The sequence below is a fragment of the Dasypus novemcinctus genome, chromosome 1 (assembly GCF_030445035.2).
Source record: "Dasypus novemcinctus isolate mDasNov1 chromosome 1, mDasNov1.1.hap2, whole genome shotgun sequence".
In the NCBI taxonomy this organism is placed as follows: domain Eukaryota; kingdom Metazoa; phylum Chordata; class Mammalia; order Cingulata; family Dasypodidae; genus Dasypus; species Dasypus novemcinctus.
This window is the reverse complement of record NC_080673.1, coordinates 59518736-59545465: the sequence shown is the minus strand read 5'-3', so window position 1 is coordinate 59545465 and position 26730 is coordinate 59518736.

Below are 26730 nucleotides of genomic sequence, written 5' to 3'. Positions count from 1 at the left end.
GTTTTCTTGACCTTTCTCCCTTGCTGGTTGTGCAGTAGAAGCTGAAGATGTAGTTGGTATTGTAAACTGTGTAGGCTAGAGCTGCCTTCACTGCCAACTTTCTCCTTTGCCAGAGTTAGGGACAGAGCTGCAGCTATTTGTAATCATCAAATTTGTACAGGCCAAGACCATCTCTAGTTTCCTGGAGAGACTGATCAAGCTTCACATCCCTTCCTCACCTGCTTGGGGTGGGGATAGAGTTGCTGGTGTGGGCAGCAATCTATGCTGTGTGGGTCCAAGATGATCAAAGTTGCCCACGTAGACAGACATAGCACTAGTCTCTTTCCTCCCCTGCCAGGTGTGGGGATGGACATTCTGGAGTGTACAATAATCTAATCCAGTTAGGCCAACTGTGCTTGCAGTTGCCCTAAAAGCCTGAGGGAGTATTGTTCTTCTACGCGTTAGGGGGTGGAACCACAGGTATCTAACAGTTCAGTTCCTGTAGACAAAAAGTACCTGCTGTTGCCTGGAAATGCTGAGGAAACACCAGTCTCTTTTATCCTATTGGGCAGTGAGGGTAGATCTACAGGTATTCACCAGCCCAGTCTGTACAGGCCAAATGTGCCTGCCATTGCCCAGAAAGGCTGAGGAAACACAGCTTCCTTCCTATCTTACTTTGGTCAGGGATGGAGCTATAGATGTCTGACTATTCAGTCTGTGTGGGCCACAAACACCTGCAGTTACCCAGAAAGTCTAAGGTAACATTGCCCCCTCTTGTCCTATTGGGTTGGGGGTGAAGCCACAGGCACCATCAATTGAGTTCATGCAGATCGAGAATGCCTGCAGTTGCCCAGAGAGGTTGAAGAAATGCCAGCTCCCTCCTATCTTATGGGGGTAGAGATGGAATTGGAGGCATTCAACAAACCAGTTCGTGTGGGCTGAAGGTGACTGCAGTTGTCCAGAGAGGTCGAGGAAACAGAACTCCTCTCCTACCATATTGGGGTGTGGGGCTGGAGTCCCAGGTGTCCAACTTTTCAGACTACGTTGGCGAAAAGCACCAGCACTTGCTTGGAAATGCTGGTAAAGATTTCCCCAGTACCTTCCCTGCTGGATATGGCACTGGAGCCTAGGCTCTACTGCAATCTGATCTGGGTGAAAAGAAGCTGTTCCATACTATCACTTATATTCAATCAGTCCCCATCTGAAAAGTATATATTTTGAGCTTGTATTTTCTAGATAATTTACATGTTGTTTTCATTTACTCTTCCCAAGAAGCCAAAGAAGAGGTCAACATAATTAATAGTAGGCAATAGAATCAAAACTGACTTGTTTAAAGAGGAAGGGATTTACTAAGAAGTATAGATAGCTCACCAAATCATAGGGAGAAGAATGAGACTATAGACTCAGCTTCATGGACTACAGAAATGGACCACCATAAAGGCTGTTGTCAAGAACTTGCAAAATAAAAAGGTGCTAATAATGCTTCTGAACTCCAGAAACACTCTTTTTTTTCTGTGACAGACCAAAAATTACCAAATTTGGAAGCCTTCTGAAAAATTAGACAGTCAACACTATAATCACCAGTGTAGAATTACACTGCTCTGTTTATATTACTCAATTCTGAAATAAATCTATAATTAATTAGAGTGAATCTAATTACTGGGCCTAAAATTACAAATGCTGCCTTAGGAAACAAAACTTAGAGTCCAGACTCTTTATGCATAAAAAAGGACTGAAATGGGTAGTGAAAAATTCATCAAATGCAGCCTCCAAGGCCCCTATTCCCTTTACTTGCTTGTCATCAGTAAAGTTCCTGGTCCAGTTACAATTGTTGAAAAACAAATGGTCCCAATGCTCAGCATCTTAATACTTCAGTTTTATTTTGTTTAAGTTCTTGTTTGGGTTTCTGTGGAGTTTTAAGCAGATATTGTCTGGGATTGCAGGCTTCAGAATATTCAACTGGGCCAGACAGCCAAGATGGTCTACTCACATACCTGGCTATTGCAACCTTTCCTGGAGTTGTAAACTAAAACCACCAAATTGGCCAGTCCAGGTGGCTTGGGCTTCCTCAAGAATGAAAGCTAAGGGTAGTTGACCTTTCCACATGGAACATCAGGACTCAAAGCACAAGTATTCTGGTGTACAAAGAGGATGCTCTATTATTTTTTTGTGACCTAGTTTAGGAAGTCACATAGCATCACTTCTGCCATACTCTGTTAGTCTTAACAGTCCCCAAAACCTTTCTAGTTTCAGGTGAAAGGGAAATTATCCCCACATCTCAACAAGAGGAGGAAGTTGTTGATGTGGGAGGAGTGGGGGTGGGGTGGGATGTGGGGTACATGGGAACCTCTTGTATTTTTTAAAGTAACATTTTTTGTAATCTATGTATCTTTAAAAGAATAAAAAAATAAAAAAAAATATTAGACTTGCTAAAATGTTCAGCTTCTATTTGTTTTTTTTCTATAAGAAAAAATGATTATTTTTAGAATATGTTTTATAACACATGCTTATCGACACACTTTCAATAATGCATAAAATAAAATAAAATAAAATATCAATGGAAAATTTTAATAATGCAACACACCCTTTTAACATACTTAAACATCCAAATAAAAATATCAACAGTAACATTTTCTTACTTAAAGAAAAATATATTTACCTCCTCCCCAAAAGAGGAGGCCCAATATACCTCAGTCATTGCAGGCAAGCATCACTGAAGAAAGGAAAAGGCTGAAGAAAAAATGTGTAATTGAATAATGTGTATGTGTTTGTGTAATTAAGGGAGAAAGGAGGAGATAAAGATAAGTACAGATATCCTAATTTCTCTAAGGGTTCTCAAGACTGATTCCATTTATTGTAACTTTCATTTTCTATTACTCATCACATGCTCCTTTTACTCTATTTTAGAATCTCAGCTTGTCAGTGAGCTTTATCTGGAGGTAGAGAGAAAGTTACTGAAATTTTCATTACTGTATGTTTGGAGCTCTTGGTTTCACGCCAGTTTGAGATATGTCTAATTGACCACTGCATATGGCAGAAATGAAACATAACTCAAGATGATTAACTCAGTATGGGAAAGACCACTCTGTCTTCCTATTTGTTGCAGGAAACGTATCAAACCTTGATACCAAGTACCAATACAACAGAAAAAAATAAAACCACAAACATCTTTCAGATTATTGTTCTGGTGGGATGAGATTTCTAAAATATTCTGGTGGAAGTTTTAGTTTTCTATTACTTATCCTATTCTTTAATTTCTGTGGTAGCTTGGCACCCTTGGCTACTAAATTATAAAAAATATAACCCAAGAGTTGAAGAGATGGGAAGTCAACTTTTCTGTTTTATGTTTTTCATAAGATTGTTCAAATGCATGACTTTCAGGGGTGTCACTATTACTTACATATATTCCTTACACCACAGCACATATACTCTGGCCATATAGAAGAGCATGCTATGGTACAAAACCCCAAAGTTGTAAGGTTGTTTTTTTTTTTCCTATTTATTTGAGACTGGTTGATTCTTCAGTTTTCTCTTTTCCCTATATATCTACTTCTGGGTACATAAGTGAATCCTGTATTAGCCTGTTGTCTCATTTATTTTGTGATAAAATGAATTCCTTGATTAGAATAAATGTGTATTATAACCTGATGGTGAATAAAGTATTTAGTAAGTCCATTAAAGCCATGCTTACAGAAGCATGGTAGGCAGAAAAGGCATAATATTGTCTGAAAAATATTTATTACAGTCAGGAAACTTACTACTCTCTCCCTTTGAGAAAATTCCTCATTATGAAGCTGGTTGACTTTTCCAGGATATATCTCCATATTGACACTTCTCTGCATTTTGAAGATTGCGCACTTAACACTGGCAGTATCAGATAAATGCCTTAGGATGAGAAAGTCCATGCTATTGAACCCATGCATAGTCTCTATCCCTGACACAATGGTCACATTGTTCATCAACCCACTGAAAAAGGGCTGGGATGAATACAGAAAGCTAACTGACATCTTAAAGTCAGGAAACTTTGTTGGATTATTGAAAGCGTTATCTATGAAGAACAGTTTTGGTAATTCAAATAGCTATAAATATTCTCATTTTTAAAAAATCCATTTGAGTGAGTTCTATATGCATTCTTCTTTCACAAACTTCCGTATCACCAATCCTCCAATCTTTTCTTTCCAAATTCCTGGTCATCTATACAAACAGTTAGAACTAGCCTATGAATCACTGCATATTTTTAAGTCAAGTAATAAATAATTCCAAGTAAAATGAAAGACAAAAGGTAATTCTTCAAGTTTTGCTTCCTTGGAGAATTTTCTTGTCCATTTCTCCTCCTGATATCCTTTACAGCTGAAGCATTCTACGCTAAGTTAAAATGTTTTCCTCAGTTAACAGCAATGGGGATTCCTAATGAGACTGTAATATGATACCAGGAAGGAAACTTTATGGAAGAAAACAGGAAAATTAAAACCTTCTCAAGCTAAGAATTGACTACAACACATCCAATTGAAACAAAATTTTCTGGGTATGACTGGTTTTTATGGCTTTCAAATAACTCCACTGGCATTTGTTAAAATCTGCCATGGCACAATATCAAGTTAAGAATTATTTCTGGTCACTTGTCAAAGAGTGCCTGGCTTTGCTCCAAAACCCAAGTAGCTTCTTCTCTGACTCACCTTTCCGAGACTGTGAGGGGCTTCATGAATTATCTTGATCAGACAGACGTTTCAAATACTATCATATTAGGAGTCTAACAAGAGCTAGGTAGAAGGGGCCCTTAAGTGCGAAATGATCAAGCCTGGACTAACTGGAGAGCCTTTTTTGCTCTCAGCCCAACTCAAAACTGGCAGCCTCATGAGTCAGGAAGTAAATGTGTCAGAGCAATATAATTAAATGTAATATCTGTTCCTTCTTGAATCCAGAGTGTTCCGCCAAACACTATGCCTCTTTCTCAGTAGTAGAGAAAACGATTTGAAGCAACTTGTCTTTTACATTAAAGGAGACATTGCTAACATGTCTAGAAATACATATACCAGAAACTATCAGGTATCTATAATGTTGAAGAATATCAATCAGATTCTGGTATCTGTGAACTCTGCTTCCTGATCACCAGATACCTCAGCAATATGGCATTATGGAAAAAGGATGTCATGTCCTATGGTATGATGAGGTAAAGACTTGATGAACTGAAATATGGCAGAGAGGAGAATGTCACATAACTCTAAGCAGACCAGTGAGGATTTACTGTGTAACTTCTGGGGAAGCATATGGCTTCCTCTATGCCTCTGATTATTAGTATAGGAAAAAAATATACAACGTTTAACAGATCAAGAGCTGAATAATACTTATCAAAGGAATGCCAAACTTTTGAAATAAAAATAATAAATAAATCAATTTTGTTGGCCACCACCTCATTAAGTTTGGAACAATCCTTTTTTTATTTTCTAAGACTCATTTTTCTTCTGCATAGGTTGAAGGGGTAAGATAAGCAGAGGTGTGTCAGAGGTCACTTCTCCTCCCTCTCTGATGTCTTTGATAATGACCCTACATTCTTTTAAGCCTGCAGGGATTCATTATATCTTTATATTTACTATTTTGTAGGGACAAAGTTCCAAAGACTTCAAATTAGCTTTTCCAACCAATAGCTCTCACTTTGCCAATGTCTGAGCATTTATATTTTAACCATATACTCAGAAACAAGGGAAATAACCACAGAATGTGCTCATAAACAGTAAAGTTTGTGTCACCTGACCTTCGTAAACCCTCATTCTCATCAATGAAGCACTACAGTGCTCTGCATTCAAGAGAATAGGATTACTTAGAGCCAGTGTTCAATTACTCCAGAGAAGTTTATATAATTTTCTTTTTTTGGTGCAAGTTGTTCTATTTAATCAATACAGGTCCCTTAGGGGAAGACTAGAAGTAAGATATACTGTACATACTTAACATGTTTTTGTAGAGTCTTTCAATCACATACGTGGTTTTCCCTTCGTACAAGGGAGTCTTTCTATGAGGGATTCAAGTCTGGGGACTTCATAGGTCTCCTGACTCTCTAACTGATAATTCAATTTGTCACTCTCTCTCTCTTTATCAGACACAGGGGATTCTTATTTTTTCAAAGCAAGTGTGACTTTAATGGGTGAATACGTTTCTCAAGGATCATATGGTCTACCAGCTACTAATAAAATCTGTCAGATCCTTCCGATTATGTCATATTTCTCTGCTGCCTGGTTCAAGAATCACTGGCTTTTTGGTTACTGGGTATTAAGTGTAGCTTTTTTGCCTTTGGGGCCCTGAGAATCCTATCATTACTACTGAACTCATGGAATAAATGTTAACAGAGTCCTCAACCACCTTTATCCTCTGCCCACAGTAGACACCATTGAATATATTTCAAAGATTCTGATGATCCTTTGCCGATGATAACCTCATTGCCTCTCTGAAGGATCTCATCCTGAGATCCTACTCAGCAGGCATATTTAGAGTATAGGTAAGTGAATATCATATGATAATTGTTTTAGTCTGACAGGGCTGCCATAAAATAGTTCTACAGAATAAGTGGCTTAAAATAGAAGTGAAATTTATTTTCTCACAGTTCTAAAGGCTAGAGGTTTGAAATCAAGATATCAGAGGGGTCATACTCCCTCTCAAGTTTGTAGAGAAGAATCTGTTTCATTTCTCTCTTGACTTTTGGTAATAATCAGCAATTCTTGACACTCCTTGGCTTATGGCAGATATTACAATATCTGCTTCTTTCTCCACATGGCTTTCTCTTCTCTGCATCTGTTTCTTCATGTGGTGATTTCCTTTCCTGTGCCTGTGTCTGAGTCCAAACTTTTCCTGTAAGGATATCACACATATTGGATTAAGGGCCAACCCTATGTAGGACTTCATTATAATGTAACTAATTCCATTTATAATAACTCTATTTCCAAATATTCTATTTCACAGGTAACAGGGATTAACACTCTATCATAAAGTTTTGGGGAGACACAATTCAATTTCTAATGATAATCTCTGCACACTAATTTCCAAGATCGTGTTTTTCCTCTAATGTTAATTGTGCCTTCTTTTCTTTTAAACACAACCACATCAGATTGCCAAACTCAGATGCCATTTCATTGCAGATATATTTCCAAAAGACACTTCTAGGAGAAATTCTTCTTTGTAGACAAAAGACACCACTATGCCTTGTTAAAGAAATAATAACTTTTTAAAAATTACAGATATTTTACAGAACATTGAGAGAAAGAATCTTAGTTGTGCTTACAAAAATGATTTGATATACCAACCTAGAAATCTAGACTCTCAAACAAAATGTTTCTGCCACAATCACAACCCTACAAAATCAGAAAGTGGATACCATCCTTGTTTTGATTAAAAAAGTATTAAATTATGATAATTCCTGCCAAATCAAGAAGTGTCATTAGAGCTACCCAGTACCTATGTCACCTCTGAAGTCATCTATGTTATTATCTTCCTCCTGCCCCACATGATTTGCAAATCATAGACCTGCAAGTTCATCTATTTGTTGCAACCTAATCCCATTTTTAAGAGACTCTGTTATAATTAGTTTTATTTTCCACTTTTTCCATACTAAAAGGGAGTAGAAATAAATATTGACAGAACTCATCCATAATATCCATGAGAGGTAGTTACTATCTTTCCTGTTTCTCAGGGATGAAAACCTAGCTTTAGGAAAAAATATATGCATGCAATTTGCTTGAATATGTGAATAATAAATAAAAGGTGCCAATCAAATTCAACCCCAAAAATCCATTATACTACCCCGTTCTATTTGTCAATTCGTCTTTAATAAATAGTGCCATCACAAATACAGTTGATTAAACCAAGCATCTGGACACCATTTTTCAAACCGGAGTAAAACCTATCAATTTTCAAACCAACCATTTTCAAATTTGTTCTCCAAATTCATCATACTGGAATGGCTAGTTACCAATATGGCTTCATGTAGGCGATAAGACTGAGAAGTAGAGCATAATATGTTAATTGCTACTACCTAGATGAATGTGGCCATCTCACCACTATTTGTCTATTGAAAGTAAGAAACTGCTTCCTTACTGGATAAACTTCCCATCCCTATAGATATTTCATGATGTTTTACACCAATATTTAGCAAACGTACTTATAAAGAGTACTTTTTTTTTTAGCTATATCTTCTTGCCTAAGGAGGAGATTGGAGTATACATGATTGATTAAACACTTCTCTTCCATTCAAATAGCCATGTAATTAAATAATGTGAATCCTTATACTTTCATCTTTAGGCTCCTATATTGAGGCTTAGATTAAAACACTCACTTTTTGTTCTCTTCGTCTGTGTTTCATCACTTACCTTAACAATTTTCTTTGTACTGTGGAGCTCCATTCTTTATTTCATTCTCTCTATCTCTCACTGGTGTTTCTTGATTTTCATTCATTCATTTTCAGCTGTATCCAGTCTGGTTTGCTAGGGGTACTGAAGTGACTTATTAAGAGTTTGTGAATTGAACCATCAGATGCTAACAATGTGGTCTTCTTAATGCATCTGTGAACATTATTTCCCGAATAAAATCATTGGGATTAGGCCACATCATCTTTGAATCTTGTTCCCAGTTGCCATCATCTTCTACAACAGTTTGTACAATGCCAAAAATTTCAGGGAAGAGGTTGGAATTTTTTTTTACTATATATTATCAAATAAATAATTCTTTATTTTAGCTATTATTCTTGAAACAAATTGTTATCAAGGTCCTCTTCAAATTCTATTTAAGCACTTTGGTAAGAAATAGTATCACCCCTTTAAGAATTCATGTAACAATAATAGTCACCAAACAACATATTTAAGATAATACTGATGATGATCTTTCCATATGTTGAAGTCTTCTTTTGTTATAAATGATAAACTTTGTAAGAGAAACTATCATGCCTATTACCTTGCTGTATTACTAATATTACCTAATAATATAGTAGCTTTTCCAGGCTTGATAATTATTTATTTTTTAACTCTCTGCTCTTCAAGGAAGTTAAAAAATCAAATAAATTTTAATATTAATATATTTATTTTAAACTTGACTTCCAAAAATAACTTAAATGTATTTTGCGTAATATAAATACCTACACTTTTCCATTTAGGTGGGATGAATGTATCAGGGTTGAGAATAAAGCAATGATGTCCTTAATAAATTTTAATGTATAAGCATATATTTTGTAATAGTGTGATTTAAATTGTCTAGCAAAACTTTTTGTATCTCACACAGGACATCATTTCAGATGAATTCCATGGATTCCAGAATGGTGATGGCAATATCATGTACAGCAAAGTAATTCTCCAGTCATTCTCTCCATGGAACTCCACTGTTCATGTATCTCAATGTAGACTTTTAAAAAATTTTGAAATGAAATCATCTCTGGAAAACCATTTTATCTGTCATCAAAATAAAGGCGCCACAATTGCGGTAAAAAAGGAATTTATAGTATTATTTTAAAAATAGCCTTATACTTTATAGTAGTGAAATCATTTTATGCTTATACATAAAATGCCTGTAAAATTAAAGAAACACTAAATCATATTATTCACTCTGCATGTTTGGTTTTATATGCAAGAATCCCTGTGCCAAATACAGATGGAAAATAAGATAGTTAATGACTGTAAAATAAGTCATGTTTCCCTCAGTTAGATGTTGTCAGTAGGTTGCTTACTTCATGAGGAATATTTTTGGAATATACTTTCTCCATAAAATTTACTTAATGTTCAGATTTTCTTTATGAACTTTAAGATCCTAATCCTCATGTAATTAAAAGGCAGATGTTTATAGAAGAGGAATGAAGAAACTATGAAGATGGAAACTAGTTAAGTATGACCTATGCATTCAATAAACACTTTTTTAACAATTATCATATATGTCTTAAATTTTCAGGTTGCAATGACAAATACCATACAACGAATGGGCTTATACAGCTGGAATTTATTGTCTTATGATTTTGGAGGCTATAAGGCGTGCTTCTTCCTGAGTCTGTAGCATTCTGGTACTGACTTGATTCAGTCCTTTGGTTTCCTTGGTTTGAATCCTTGCTTCCCATTACATGGTGATGCCCTCTCCTTTCTCTTCTGGGTCCCACTGATTTCCTGCTTCTGGCTCTTTGTTAGGTGTCCAGTAATCTGGATTAAGATCGAATTTTATTTAGTTGGGCCACACATTAACTAGAAATAACATCTTCAAGAAGTTTACAATGAGTTCGCACATGTAGGCATGCAGATAATACTAAGAACATGTCTAAGTGTGGATACTCAATTCATTCCACAACAATGTCTATTTTTAGAAACCCTACATTTCTTCAAAGGTGCAGTACAATGTCATTTCTTTCATGGAAACTTCTCTACTCTTTCCAATTAAATTAACCACTCCCACTACCTCTTCCAATCAAATCCACATTTACACGTATAACAATGTCACCTCATTTTTAAAAATTAATTTATTGAAGTATGTCACTTGTACATAAATACACATAAGCAACAAGTATACAATAATAGTTATGAAGTTAGTAAACAAACATATATAACATCATACAGGACTCTCAAAACTCACCCTACCACCAACAACTTGCATTGTTGTTAAACCTTTTAAATTAATAATTAAAGAACATTGTCAAAATATGACAACTAACCAAAGTATTTTCCCCAACCAACCCTATTATTATTATCTTTATATAATTTATATATGAACATACACAAACAATTAAGTGTATAATAAAAGTTGTGAACTTACAAAGCAAACATGCATAACATCATATAGGGGTCCCACACATCAACCCTCCACCAACACCATGCATTGTTGTAAGATTTTTATAACAAATTATGAAAGAACATTGTCAAAATATTACTACTCATCATAGTTCTTATCTTATCTTTGGTGTGTCTTTCCCCAAACTCACCCTATGATTATTTTTTAAATATTTTTTTAGACAGAAGTTGTAAACTTATAAAACAATAATGCACATGTGCAGAATTCCCAAACAACACCCCTCCATCAAAACACCACACTGTGGTGGAACATTTGCTAAAGGTAAGATAATATCATCTGATTGTTACCATGTCCATAGTATACACTTGGCTCACAGTTTTCATACTGCCTCATTATCAGTACAGTACATCTTTCACATAGATGCAAGAATATTATTTTATTACTGATAACCACAATCCATAGCACACTCCAGCTGTATTTTTCTCATGCTTCCCCACATTCCCACTACCCTGAAGTAGTGATGTATGTTTGCTCTAGATCACAAAGGACACTCTTGCATCTGTACCATCAACCACAATTCTCATCTTTTGGTTTACCGTGCTATTCAGTTCTTAGATTATTCTCTAGCATTCTGTCAATTGGAATTTATGTACATACACTACAATTTTCAGCCACATCCCCATTTATAAACCAGCTATTACTCACTGTGTGTTACCATCTACTCCATACATTTCCACACTTTTACAGTAAAGCTAATTAAAACCTCTACATACATTAAACATCAGTAGTCCATCTCAGTCCTACTCTTACCTCCTTTAAGAAGTCACCACCTACCACCAGGGCTTGAAGATATGTTCCTACTATTTCTTCTAGAAGCTTTATGGCTCTGGCTTTTATTTTTAGGTTTTTGATCCATTTTGAGTTCATTTTTGGATAAAGTGTGAATAAAGGTTCCCTTTCCTTCTTTAGGCAATGGATAATCAGTTCTTTCAGCGCCTTTTGTTGAATGGACAGTTCTGCCCAGGCTGTGTGGGTTTGACAGGTTAGACAAAAGTCACTTGACCATACATATGAGGGTCTGTTTCTGACCCATCGTTTTGGTTCCATTGGTCTGTGTGTCTGTCTTGATGCCACTACCATGCTGTTTAAAGTCTGGGGATGAGAGTTAGCTTTTCTTTTTTAAGATGTTTCTAGTTATTCAGGACCCATTATCCTTCAGAATAAATTTGATAATCATGTTTTCAATTTAAAAAATGCTGGTGGAATTTTTATTGGGATTGCATTGACTCTGTACATCAATTTGAGTAGAATTGACATCTTAATGATATTTAGTCTTCCAATCCATGAGCATGGAATGTTCTTCCAGTTATTTAGGGCTTTTTAAAATTTCTTTTAACATTGAGTTGCAGTTTTTTGAATATAAGTGCTTAACATCATTGTTTAAGTTTATTCCTATTTGAGTTTTACCTGACATATTCTATTTTCCCCTCTTTTGACACTTTTGGTTATTTTCATTGATATAATCTTCATTTCTAGACTCTCTTCCAGGCCCTTCTCTCCTCTCTTTTCTCTTCAGGCTCTAGCACAGCCTTTAGCATTTCCTGAAAATCTGGTCTCTTGTTTAGAAATTCTTTCAGTTTCTGTTTATCAGTGAATATTCTAATCTTGCCCTCATTTTTGAAAGACAGTCTTCCTGGATATAAGATTCTTGGCTGGAAGTTTTTCTCTTGTACTATCTTCAGTGTATCATACCACTGTCTTCTTGCCTCCATGGTTTCTGGTGATAAATCAACACTTAATCTTATTGATTATCCCTTATATATTATGCATTGCTTTTCCCTTGCTGTTCTCAGAATTCTCTCTTTGTATTTGGCATTTGATATTCTGATTAGTATGTGTCTTGGAGCTGATCTATTCAGATTTTTTCAGATGGGAGTACACTGTGCTTCTTGGATGGTTATCTATGTCCTTCAATAGACCTGAGAAATTTTCCACCATTATTTCTTCAAATATTCCTTCTGCACCTTTTACCTTCTCTTCTCCTTCTGGGACACCCATGACACATATATACACACGTCTTTTGCTGTCATTTAGTTCAAATTTTTTCCATTCTTTTCTTCATCTTTTTTCTGTATGTTCACTTTCAGAGGCCATTTCTTCAAGCTCACCAACCCTTTCTTCTGCCTCCTAAAATCTACTATATGATTCCAATGTTTTTTTAAAATTTCATTTATTGTGTCTTTCATTCCCATAAGATCTATTTTTCTACGTATTCTTTCAAATTCTCCTTTTTACTCATCCAATGTTTGCTTAATATCTTTAATCTTTTTAGCCATCATACTGAATTTATTAAGGATTTGTTTGAACATCTATGATTAGTTATCTCAACTCCTTTATGTCCGCTGGAGGCTTATCTTGTTCCTTTAACTGGGCCATATTTTCCTGTTTCTTAGTGTGGATTATAATTTGTTGTTGGTGTCTTGACATCTGAATCCTGCCCTTTCTCCCTTGCTGGTTGTGTGGTAGGAGCTGAGGATATAGTTGGTGTTATAAGCTGTGGAGGCTCAAGCTGCCCTCATTGCCCCAGGAACTGATGAAGCTTTTCCTAACTTTCTCTATTGCCAGTTGCTGGACAGAGTCACAGCTATGTGGAATAATCCAAGTTGTGCAGGCCTAGACTGTAGTTGCCCACAGAAACTGATAAGGCTTCACACCCCTCCCTCCTTTGCTTAGGGAAGGGTTGGAGATACAGGTGTGGCCAGCAATCTATGCAATGTGGATCCAAGATGACCGCCGTTGCCCTGCACAGGCTGCAGTTGTCTGTGCCAACCAAAGGTACCTGCAGTTACTAGGATAGGCTGGTATGTGGTCTGCCAGCCTCCTCCCTGTCAGAGTTGGGGCTGAAGCCTAGGGCTGCAGACTTATCTCAGTGAAAGAAACCAACCGTTTCCAACCATCACTGTGATTTTCTGTCCTTGCTTCCCCTCAGGCTGGGGGTGGAGTCAAAATGATGGCTGCCAGTTTCTTTCTGACTTGGACAGACTCACACTCCAGCTGTTCTTAGGGTTATACCTTAGCCAGCTAAGTCTACTAATCAGTAGCCCAAATCAGTGGCCAGTTGTTTCCTCCTCCCCTGCTTTGGGGAAATGGGGCTTCCAATTCCAGCCACAACATAGCTGCTGGGGCAGCTTGTGCTTCTAACGTAGAATAATCACTGGCCTCCACAGCTTGGCTGGTAATTCCCCAGAGTGGCTGGTGCAGGTCTCCCTAGCTTCCTCCCTCCCAAAGGTGGGGCTTGGGCTTAGGGTAGACCTGAAATCTGATTTGGATGGAAAGAAGCCAATCCCTACAAGCACTGTGATTTTCAGTCTACCCTGTTTCCCCTCATGTCAGGCACAGAGATAAGATGGCAACTACTGACCTCTTTCTGACTTGGACAGGCTCATACTTTAGCTGTTCTCAGGATTATACTTTAGTCCTCTAAATTTACTCTTTAGTAGCTGAAGTTGGTGCCCAACCATCTCTTCCTTCCCCATTTTTTGGAAGTGGAGTTTTCAATTCCAGCTGCAGAAAAGCTCCTGAGGCAGCTTATGCCTCCAGTGGTGTATAGGCACTGGCCTCTGTGGCATGGAGTGCTCTGCTTATGAATCTTCTCTGCAGATGGGCAGTCTCCTCTTTCCATTCCTTCAAGGATGTGGCAGAATGCTCATCTAGTCTCCTGAAGCCCCCAAACAGGTGTTTCAGCTAGCTCCAGAGAGCTCTGGGTGTTTACTAACTGTCCTGTAGTAGGAGCTGACTCTAGGAGCTCCTTACTCAGCCACCATCTTTCCGGTTGTTTGATGTCACCTCATTTTAATTACATATCTTTTACGAAGTTTACCTTGTGTACTTTTTATAGAGAGTAAAATAAGAAGCAGATTTAGGGTCCTATCAAATTTCTAACCTCATACACTGATTATGAAACAAATGCATTGCACATTACAATTTGGCCTATTATTGTTTCAATTGTTCTTGCATTTTTATTAGATATTATTTTATGAAATATATAAACAGATCCTTAATTCTGTCATGTTAAAAGCATCTGCAGTATGGGATTTATCAGCACCTGTATTGGCTTTATCTAGGATGATTGAATCGTGATTGGTTTTTACTTGAATTTTAGAATGCAGACATTATCTGGTCCCTGCTCCAACTAATTTTAGAAAGTATGCTATATCATTTTCTCCACTGGACTTTATTTAAATATTAAAGAAAAATAACTTTTAAAGAATACATTCTTAAGTATGAGATATAAGCAAGATACAAGAAGATACACACAGATGTTTGACTTGAGATAAATATGCAAATTCTTTTATTTTTTATCATTTTCATCTTTTTTTTACTTGATAAGTTATTTTTCCCTTAAATCTTTAATCTTCTTTGAAAAACACTACAAGGTAACTCCATATTTCAGAAAAGTTGTCATGAAAGTTATGTCTGCTATTTCTTTACATCCTTATGCTCTTTATTCTCATTCATAATTCATTCTCTAAAAAAAAAGAAACAAAGCAATGAATAAATAGTTACATGCTGTCAAAGATCACTTGGGGGTCTGACATTAGAACTCAATTCATTTTGCATCTTATGGTCATCTTGTCACATAAACACACATTTTCAATTCTTCCTCATTCTTTTTGTTTTTTTTTTTATATCAAAGAGTAGTTGTTTATTCAACAAAAAAAATAATTACAAAACCTGTATAGGACTTATCGGTCTAGTAAAAAAGAATAACAATAACAGGTGAGAATATCTACAATGGCAAAAGTCTTTTAAAACATTGATTTTAAATATTGCCAAATATTGAAGATAGGTTTATAGTACAGTTGGTCAATTCCTTGTCAGAAGCAACATTTCTATAACTTTCTATAGCAATAACTAACATCACAGGATTCAAAAATCCATCAATGTATGGATCTTCTGTTACACAAAAGACTTTTTTTCTAGAGAAAGAAGTGATGCAAGCTGGGGAGATAATGTTATTCCAAAGACACAAAAAGGTAAATCAGTGATTACTTTATTCACAGAGAAGATGTGACTAAATCACTCTATGTTAGTACACCAGTTGGGCATATAAGCACCCACTGGGCTTAATACAATGTAAAAGTAACATTTCCTGAGAAATAATCTGTAAAAAGGGAGGGTCAGGCATTGGAGGAAACCCAAATTCTAATACAAGTGTTTGATTTTAATATAACAGTATAAGCTCAAGAAGGTATAAATCAACTTATTTGCATGTCTAAAGCTGAGAGAAGAATGAGTTAACTCTAGGGGCATGGTCTGCATGGAGATTAGAAAGGCCAGTTCAAAGAAAGAAAAGTTGGCATATGTGTACATGTTTCCCAGGGAAAATGGAAACTATATCTAGCTAGAGAATGTGCACATTCTAGTCAATAAAGTGCATGCTTAATAAAAAATAGTTCACCATTTTCTATTTATTTTTTTTAATTTTTAGTACATCACCTTTTATTTTAAACCTTTAATATGATTACATTAATAAACAGATATTTTACTTTAGCAGTATAGGAAAAAGCTACATTCTTCATTACTTTATTTTTATTAAATTTTATTTTATTTATTCATTTATTTAAAAATATTACATTAAAAAAATATGAGGTCCCCATTCACCCCCACCGCCCCCACCCCACCACTCCCCCCACAGCAACACTCTCACTCATCATGACACATCCATTGCATCTGGTGAGTACATCTCTGGGCATCGCTGCACCCCATGGCCTGTGGTCCACACCATAGCCCACACTCTCCCACGTTCCATCCAGTGGGCCATGGGAGGACATACAATGTCTGGTAATTGTCCCTGCGGCACCACCCATGATGACTCCAAGTCCTGAAAATGCCTCCACATCTCATCTCTTCCTCCCATTCCCCGCAACCAGCAGCCACCATGGTCACTTTTTCCACACCAATGCCACATTTTCTCGATTATTAACCACAATAGTTCATGAATAGAATATCATTAAGTCCACTCTAATCCTTACTGTATTCCTCCTTCCTGCGGACCTTGGCTTGGTTGTGTCCATTCCACATCTATGTCAAGAGGGGGCTTAGGTTCCACATGGATACTGGTTGCAATCCTCCTGCTTTCAGTTGTAGGCACTCTAGGTTCCATGTTGTGGTGGTTGACATTCTTCAACTCCATGTTAGCTGAGTGGGGTAAGTCCAATAAATCAGAGTGTAGGAGCTGAAGTCTGTTGAGGCTCAGGGCCTGGCTATCATATTGTCAGTCCAGAGATTCAAATCCCCTAAATATATCTTAAACCCCAGAACCAACTACAATTCCAGTAAAGTAGCACGAAAGGCTTGTGAAAACAGATCCCATCTGAGTCCAGCTCCATCACACAGAAACACCAGCTCCAAAGAAGGGCCAACTGACATGGCAGTGAACTCCATCTGCCATGACCATAGAACCTATGGATCTCTTTAGCCCTCAAAAGAACCAATACTTGGAGTTGTATCTACTTTATCTGTCTCTGAGACTCTGCTCTGGTGTGCATGAGGGCAATCCTTCTGACAACCTCCCGACTCTTTTTTAGAGACTCATAGCCGTATAAACTCATTTGTCCTTTCCATTTCCTCCTTACTTTAGGTCAAACAGCATTTTTAACTCCTGTTATTATATGTAGACAGGGATATTCTGCTGGTCCACGTTGAACCTTTAATTCAAGGTCATTTTCTAGTTATGTCATCAGCTGGTACTTGGTAGTGATCCCTCCGTGGCAGGGAGGCTCATCCCCGGGTGTTATGTCCCACACTGGGGGGAAGGCATTGCATTTACATGCTGAGTTTGGCTTTGAGACTGGCCACATTTGAGTAACACGGAGGCTGTCAGGAGGGAACTCTTAGGCACAGTGCTGCTCTAGGCCTTGTTCTTATTTCAGGTGTATAGGCTCACAAGCATAGTCATTAGTATCAGGGGCTCACTGTTGGACCCTCATTCCTTCCTGGTCCTTGCCATTGCACCTGGGGTACTGCCACTGCTCCCCTAGCGACCAAGACAGAGCCCCCCCCCCACCGGCCAGGAACCAGTACCCCCCCCAGTTGTTGTTTTTAATTGTTTCCACTATGAGTATATCCAAACATTTCCATGTACCCTGGACACATGCCCTGTATAACTCCCTGTCAACCACATGTCTCCTGTCAATAACATCCCATACCAGTATACCTCCGCTGCCATTGTTGAACCACTCTGTGATCCAAAACTTCCTGAAAAGTGAAGCCCAATATAATGTCAGGTTCCCTTAATAGTAAAATGGAATATAGTGATAAGTTTAAAGGTTAGATATAGAATACATATTGATTTGGAAAAATTCTACATCCTATCTTTTTCTTTTCTTTTTTCCTAATTATTGAGCTTCTCTTCACAAGAGCCCCAGATCAGAGTAATTCATATATACAATATACAGTACTCCCACATATCCATTATAAAACCTTTTTCCCTTCCACTGCGATAATCTTTTAACTTATTCATATCATATTTACTGAAACTGATGTACTGATATTGAGACAATAGCTTTCAAACAAGGTAACATTTGTGTTTACATTGTGGTTTATACCTTAGGCTATACAGTTTTCTAAATTTTTTAGTTATCCTATGTTTTACATTATGGTTTACATTATTAGTCTGTCATACCCTATATGTTTTTGGTGTAATATTACATGTTTTATATCCATCCTTGTGTACTCTTGTGAAACATTTCTTTTGCCCTCATAGTTACTTTGGTTCCATCTCTTCAATATCTATTTCCCCCTTCCCTTGGGGCCCAAAGTGACAGTCAATCTTCATTTCTTGAGGAGCCATGTTCAGAGATACTTGCAACAGTGTTGAGGGCTTGACTTGCTCAACTGTCCTCATGCCCTGGGAGCCACCATTTCTCTTGAGAGATACAGTTCCCTCTATTTGATGGCATTTGTTCTCCCCAGGATGTGGTCTACCTTCACTCTCATTATATGGGTCTCTACCCAATGGTATAACCCACTCTGGAAAAATGAGCATTCAGATATTCCCTAGGAGTCTGTCCTGCATCAGATTATCCCCCTGCATCAGATTATCCCCTTTGAGTATCTTAAACAGGTAACTTTCCTAATTATATTTTGAAAAGGTTTTCTCAACATTATACTCTCAACCAACACCTGACAATCTCCTATGTTCATATGTTGCCCCACCCTCCCCCCAATTTCTTGGGAAATATTACCCATCTGCCCATTCCTAGCCCCTCTCAAACCCACAGAGTCCCACCCAAAGATAACCCTACGCCCTCATTTTATCCCTTCCTTGTACACATACTTACCTCCAGCTTATCATAGATTTCACCCATGTAGATGTCAGCTTACATCCTTCCTCTACCCCCCGATTTCCTGTAAGCCTATCTTCCAGTCTCTAGGTCTCTGAGGCAGCTTGCTTATTTCATATCATTGAGGTCATGTAATATTTGTCCTTCAATGCCTGGGTTGCTTCACTCAACATAAGGTTCTCAAGATTCATCCATGTTATCATGTGTGTTTGTAGTGTATTTGTTCTTAAAGCTGAGTAGTATTCCATTGTATGTATATACCACATTTTATTGATCCACTCATCTGTTGATGGGCATTTGGGTTGATTCCAGCTTTTGGCGATAGTGAACAATGCTGCTATGAACATTGGTGTGCATATATCGGTTTGTGTCCTTGTTTTCAGTTCTGCTGGGTCATATGGCAAATCTATGGTTAGATATTTGAGAAACCATCAAACTGTCCTCCAGAAGGGTTGGATTCTTCTGCATTCCCACCAGCAGTGGATGAGTGTTCCCCTTTCTTCACATCCTCTCCAGCATTTGTAGTCTTCTGTTTTTTTCATAGCTGCCAATCTTATGGGAGTAAGATGGTATCTCATTGTAGTTTTGATTTTCATTTCCCTGATAGCTAAAGATTTGGAGCATTTTTTCATGTGCTTTTTAGCCATTTGTACTTCTTCTTTGGAGAAGTGTCTGTTTAAATCTTCTTCCCATTTTTTTAAATGGGTTGTTTATCTTTTCATTTTCAAGATGTAGGAGTTCTTTATATATGAAAGTTGTAAGTCTCTTATCGGATATATGGTTGCCAAATATTTTCTCCCATTGTGTAGGCTCCCTTTTTACTTTCTTGACAAACTCCTTTGAGGTGCAGAAGGCTTTAATTTTGAGGAAGTCCCATTTAGCTATTTGTTCATTTGCTGCTTGTGCTTTTGGTGTGATGTTCATGAAGCCATTTCCTATTACAAGGTCTTGTAGATGTTTCCCTACACTGCTTTCTAAGGTCTTTATGGTCTTGGCTCTTATATTTAGGTCTTTGATCCATCTTGAGCTGGTTTTTTTATAAGGTGTGAGATGGTAATCCTCTTTCATTCTTCTACATATGGATATCCAGTTCTCCAGGCACCATTTGTTGAATAGGCCATTCTCTCCTAGTTGAGAGGGTTTGGTGGCTTTATCAAATATTATATGGCTATATATATGAGTTTCTATATCAGAACTTTCAATTCGATTCCATTGGTCTGTGTGTCTCTCCTTATGCCAATACCATACTGTTTTCACTACTGTAGCTTTGTAGTATGTTTTGAAGTCATCCTTTTCTATTTAAAATTCAATGTTTAAATAACAAGCAAGCTAATATTATTAAAACAAAGAGGAATTTACTTTTACCTCCTGAACTTAAACAGTATTTACTGTAATGTGTTCAGAACAACAGATTCAACAAATGTTTTGATGTAGTGGTGGAGGGAGAGAGTGGGGAGAGGAAAAAGAGAGAGAAGAGAGAAAGGAGAGAGAGACTGAAAAAAAGAATGAATGAGAATGAATCGTCATTTGGTGGTTCACACTTAGACTCCAACAAATTCTACAAAACATAAACATTCTAAATTCCTCTTGTTCTAGTGGTTCCCAAACTCATTTAACCTCAGAACCTTTTTTTTTTTTCCATGTAAACTCCTTTACTATCCACTGGAATTTGTCTTTCTTCTTTTTATGCTATAGGAAAATCAGTAAAGATTCCAATAGAGGAATACTAAAATGGTCAACATATTCAGCAATTATAAAGGCTATCTGATTATTAATACTACCAAAAGATAATGTTCTAAAGAACAGACTGCAAAATGACAGGCCCAATTTTTTTTTTTTTAGAAAAATCAAACCAAAAAAACATTTCTTTTCAACCTTTTTTTTCAGGAATGCATTTCTGTTTCTTTATATATGTGCACAAATGTTGTCATAATATTACTAATTTAAGCATTTCCAAAAATTCAGATCCTTTATATTATAATATTTTGTCAATTAAATGTCTAAAATTAAAAGGATGAGATTTTTATAGAAGATGATACTTAAACAAAAGTAACAAAAATATTTTCACATTTCTCCTGTTTTCATCTATCTTCCAAGGTGTCTGAGGATTTCTATTAGGAAAGAAGGGATAAATGATATACTCAAAATCTTATGTTATTCTTAACATTTAAATCCTCAGTTCATTTTTATATTCTAACATTCTTTTAGCAAATGAGGTTTAATTTAAACAAAACAAAACAATAAATCTATCTACCCTATTCTTTAAAATATTAACTGCTATTGTTAATGTAATGAATAATTTGAATCCCAATAAATCAAATTGGAACCCTAAAAATAAAAGTTTATCTACTCTATGATGCACTTCTCCACAAGAACCTTACCTTTACCTAGAGGAGAATAATATAATGTGAAGACAAATGTCTTTCCAGCTTTATTGGGATTGATTTTACAATTCTAGATTGCAAGACAGTAGTCTTTATTGCTCCAAAACTAGAAAGTTCCCTTTGACAACATGTTCATTGTCAATGCTCTAGCCAATATTAAAAATAGTAAAATATTACTAAAGCCATAGTTACCAAAATTCCAGCATTCCAGCATTCTCTTTTTGTAATAATAGCTTCAGAAATAGTACCAAAAACGCAATTTCAAATAAAAAAGAGCAAGCATATAAATGTTATACATTCCAGTTGAAATGTGAAATAGAAAAAATTATCAGTTGTAAGTTGAAATTTTTCTTCATGACTGCTTCTATTTCAGCCTCTCTTCTGATCACATCATTTAGTATCTTATCTTTACATATGAAATATATGAATTGTGGCACAACCAATCCATTATTTCAGTCAGCATAACAGCAGATATCAACCACTCTTCGGCTGATGTAACCTACATCAATCATGAAAAGGGTTAAAATAGATGGCTTTACCAGGTCCTGGTGTTATTACCATCAGCTACTGAAAGATGTAGCTGACTACAAAAACCTGAGTGATCTAAGCACTTAGGCTTCCAGCCATCTATAAGCTATAATTAATTAAATTTTTACCAGGATTAGATTTGGGTGCTCTTGAAGGGACAGTTGTTTTAAACACCTCAAAATGTATTCTCTAAGAGACTGGAATGAACTTACATGGAAATATTCCCTTTTACAGACAAGAGAATTATCATCCTAACAATCACCCTATTTCTTTTCTCTGAGAATATTGATAAAGATGATTTGAAATTACAGAAATGTCACCAGGAAAACCTCTTCCAAAGTAGAATTATCGTTTCTCTCAGATAGTTTATATTCCAAATATATAAAAAAAGCCAAGTCATATGTTTGGCTGAATTATTGTGAAAACTAAAGTTGGGAGGCCCATTAGACTTGTCCTTCCAACTCCAGACTTTCTACTCTACCTAAGCAAGGATATACTTAAATAAGAGCTACCTTAGTAGCCACAGAGATTATTTTCTGTTTTTCCTACTTGCATGAGAGGTAAAGGTTAAACCGTCTATTCAACTTCAAGCAGGCCTCTCAGAACTCCAGGGAAACTGGCTACAATTGAGTGCTTAAGCATTCAATCCTGGTAGAGTGTACAGTTGGTAGACCATGTCAGGGTTCCCCTAGTCCAGAAAGTCTTTGGAAATATCTTCTTGTATTAAGGTTGGTTCTTTCTGCCAGTAGAGCTGCTCCAATCCTTATATCCATTGGCCAATTTTCTAGCTGCATTTGATTCTGAGTTATCTAGAGTAATGTATGCCTCTTTGCTTAGGATCAAGGGACCCAGAATTTTATCAGTATTTTCTACTGCTCTTCCTAAAATTGTCCTATTCTGCTGTCTTTCACTTTTCACACATGCCTTGTCCAGCATATGAGAATTATAAACATCATGGTTTCAATATTAAAAAATTGTCTGTGTCTGGTACCTAGTTGTCATTTGCATTACTTTTGTTGTATTATTTGATATTCAACAGTGTGGAGGTGTGGTGACCCAGAGTCTATTGCCATGTGTTGAAGCAAGATGGCTGCCAAGGTCAGTAAGGTTCAGGCTTCCTGGGTTCCTCTCTCCCCAGGGCTTGCCTCTCTCTCAGCTCAGCTGCTCTGTTATCCCCACAAGGCCAGCTTCCTCCTTCATTTTTAAAATATATAAAGAACTGGATTACTTTTATTTTTTTTATTAGGAGTCCAAAACATTATTTTTACTCATGTCTTGAAAAATATAAGATCCGAAATGCTATTACCATGTTTGTGCATGATTTTTATAAAGCTATCCATTTTTAATTTCTGAATAGTACATAGGAAATTATATAAAGGTAATCAGAAAATATACATTTTCAAACAGTCACTGCTGCTACAGGTGGAAAGGCATATCAGGAAGATAGGATGATAATTAGCGACAAGCCTTTGCTTCAGAAGAATTCTGCGTTCTTGGTTTGTAACCAGACAGATGTCTACTAAATGAAGTCAGGGTGAGACATTTAACTTTCAGTCGAGCATATGAACCCTTCTTTTTCGATCATCCAATTCGCCTTGTCTTGAGAATAGCTGGGGGTAGCGTGGTGGTCATGGTTTTTTAGACCCTCTCTGTATTTCTAGGATACATTGTCAAAGATCTACATACGTGAGCAAATAGATGCATGAAACATTAAGTTCCAGTTCATAGAGAGGAAGTCAAAGAAAAAATTGTAACTTCCTAAAGGTCATAAAACTAGATTGTGACAGAACGCCCATTTACTGTGGAGCCTTTGGGGATAAAGACTTTAGAGTCTGGAAAAACATCTTTGCTTTTATTCAAAATGTTCAATTTATCCGATTTGTAAACTTATTCAAGTTATTTCATTGTTCTTTGCCTCAGTTCCCTCATTTAAAATGGAGATAATTTCTATGCCCTTCTTTTAAAGGTTGTTAAGATGAAATGTGTGAAGGATTTAGAACAGTGTCAGGCACATTTTAAGCATATATATTATAAACATACATGTCTATTTCCTTACTATTATTCCTAATGTTATGTTCAACTCTCCGTAAAACCTGACACATTTAAAGTTGTTGATACCATACTTAACAATAAACCAAGAGACTTCTCTTACAAAATGAAAAAGAAAAAAAGGATAAACTTACAATACATTTTTAAAAATTTCTAAGTAAGATAATGAAAGGATGTCAGAGTCTTCTGGGTGTTTATGATTCCAACTATAATATTGTCTCATTCTGCCTTATTTGAACTCTTTATATTAGATACTGTTTTGTCAAGAAAAATGAGAAACCCCCATTTTTCACCATTGTAGTCCCAAAAGCAACTATGCAAATAGCAAGAGATGCAAGTTTTTCTTCTGAAAAGAAAAAATAAGATAGAAAAAAATATGATTACCAAAAAATTAGATAGTAACAAGATTTTACCAATAAGTAGTAATAATAATTTGATTTAAGACTGTATGTATTTTTAAAATAAGCCCAATTATTTAAAATTTTCAATACTAAAATATATAAGGTTGCAGTATTCAAGGTGGATTTAGGTTCTTATTCGTTCAGATGTCTTTTTAAATGAACTTTATGCCTTTAACCTAAACTTTTAAGTTAAGGCACAGAGAAAAGCAGTTGAATTACAGAAGATCTAATTCACTTTAAATCTTGAATTATGATGGAGTGTCTTGTAAAACACATATGGGAGCACCAATATTAAGTTGACCTTCAGGAAATTAGGCTAAATAATTCCTTCTGTTTCAATATAATCTGGTCACTCATACAAATCTGGTTTAAGGATTCAGAAAATTAAACTCTAGGAGAGAGAAGTCCCTTTTCAGTGGATAAAAATCAATATTTGAGCATCAGTTGATCCCAAAGAAAATAAAACAGAACAAATGGTTTAGCTAAATAAATTATTTAAAATTAAGTAGCTAAATTTCCCACAATGATTTCCCACAATAAATGCTTTTATAACATTCATGAAGATAAAACAAAAAAAATATTAAACATGCAACACCAACATAAGGAACATTTTGCATGATTGAGAATCTAAAAAATATTAGATACATATATGCAGATTAAGAGTTGGAATTCTATTTAAGTGGCTGCTAAACACATCCATAAGGAACATTTATTGCAAGTTTGGAAATAGTGAAAAGCTTCAGAATAAGGTGTTTGGAAATACATGGAATTTATACTATGTCAAAATAAATTCCAATAAAATAAAAAAAAAATTTCATCCATTTTTGATAAACTGAAAAAGATAAGATCAATGAATAAGTAATGTTTTATTAAATTTGTTTGAAAAGAAAGACTATCACAATTCAGTTTTTTAAAATGGCAAAAGCAGAAGTACCACTTTTACTTTAGTTATTAAATTTGTTCTTTCTAAAATTTGATAATATTTGAAGCAAAATTAGTTACTTATAAATAATATTTTAAAATGTAAATTAATTTTTTTCCAATATGCTTTTATTATACTGTATTTTAAAATATGAAACAAAGAAAGAAAAGGTTTTAAGAACTTGTCAAGGAAAGTTTTACACAGATATTTGAAAATAATGGCATAAATTAGAGAGCAAAGTAATTTTAGAAATCTAAATAGGCAAAATCTCTTTGGAAGTTGAGTCTAAATCACACTTGGTAATTTATCAAATATAAAAATATTAAAATATTCAAGAAAATTATTAACTAGGAAATTCTTAAATGGAAAAAATGTTCCATGTGTTTAAATTGAATGTAAACTGAGAATTCCAACAAGAAATTCAGAATCATTATGAGGCAAACTAACAGAGGGTATCACTGGGTTCAATATTAGTAATAATTCTTATTGGTTCATGAATTTGTACCTTTACCTCTTAAATTATCTCCACTACTACTATACTTTTCTAATTTATTTTACAAATTTAAAAAGACCACGAGTTTTTAGTGCATTTTGATTACATTAGAACTACTTTTGTGCTTCTGGCCCCTAGTAGAACCCAAGTGCCTTATCACAGAACACCGTGGCTTTGTGCCTAGAACCACACATCAGTTGAATATAATGAAATAAATTTAATAAAACAGAAGGTGTGAGGAGCAGCAGGCCATAGAAAAAGACAAATTGTGCAATGGGGATACATCAGCCCTAAGCAGATTAAGAAAGCCATAAAAAATTACATGAACTGGGGTCCTAGACTAACATGTCATTTCCTTTTGTTACACACATGCCTCTTTTCAACTTATATCCATGCGGTCATGAGAGAGTCACTACAACCAACTGAAAGAGAAGGAAGAAGAGCATGTGTAACAAATGAATCGGCACTTAATTTTGGTATCAGCTTTCAAACAATTCTTCTCACATTATAGCCTCACTTAATATTGGTTTTATACTGTGGTGTACTCTTAGAGTTCTGAGCAGTACATTTGATCATTCAGGTTGTAAAGAAGGATGGTGGAGTGGATGGGTGTAAGAGTTGTGGAGAGGTTATTGGATTTGGCGGGGCTGGTCTGTGAGGGGTAGTAGGATGGAGAGATTGGAATGGACTGTATTTGGAATGGAGCGGGGAGGAACTGGAGAAAGGAACAAGTGAACTCTGGGATTTCCAGGTCTGTGGTTAAAACTACAATGTTGGCAATGTTCTTTTGGCAAATAAGGCAAGGGAGAGTTACTGGAGTAGGGCGTTGGGTGTTGGGGGATATGCAGGAGAAGGCACACCTAGGCATGCTTCTGTGGAATAT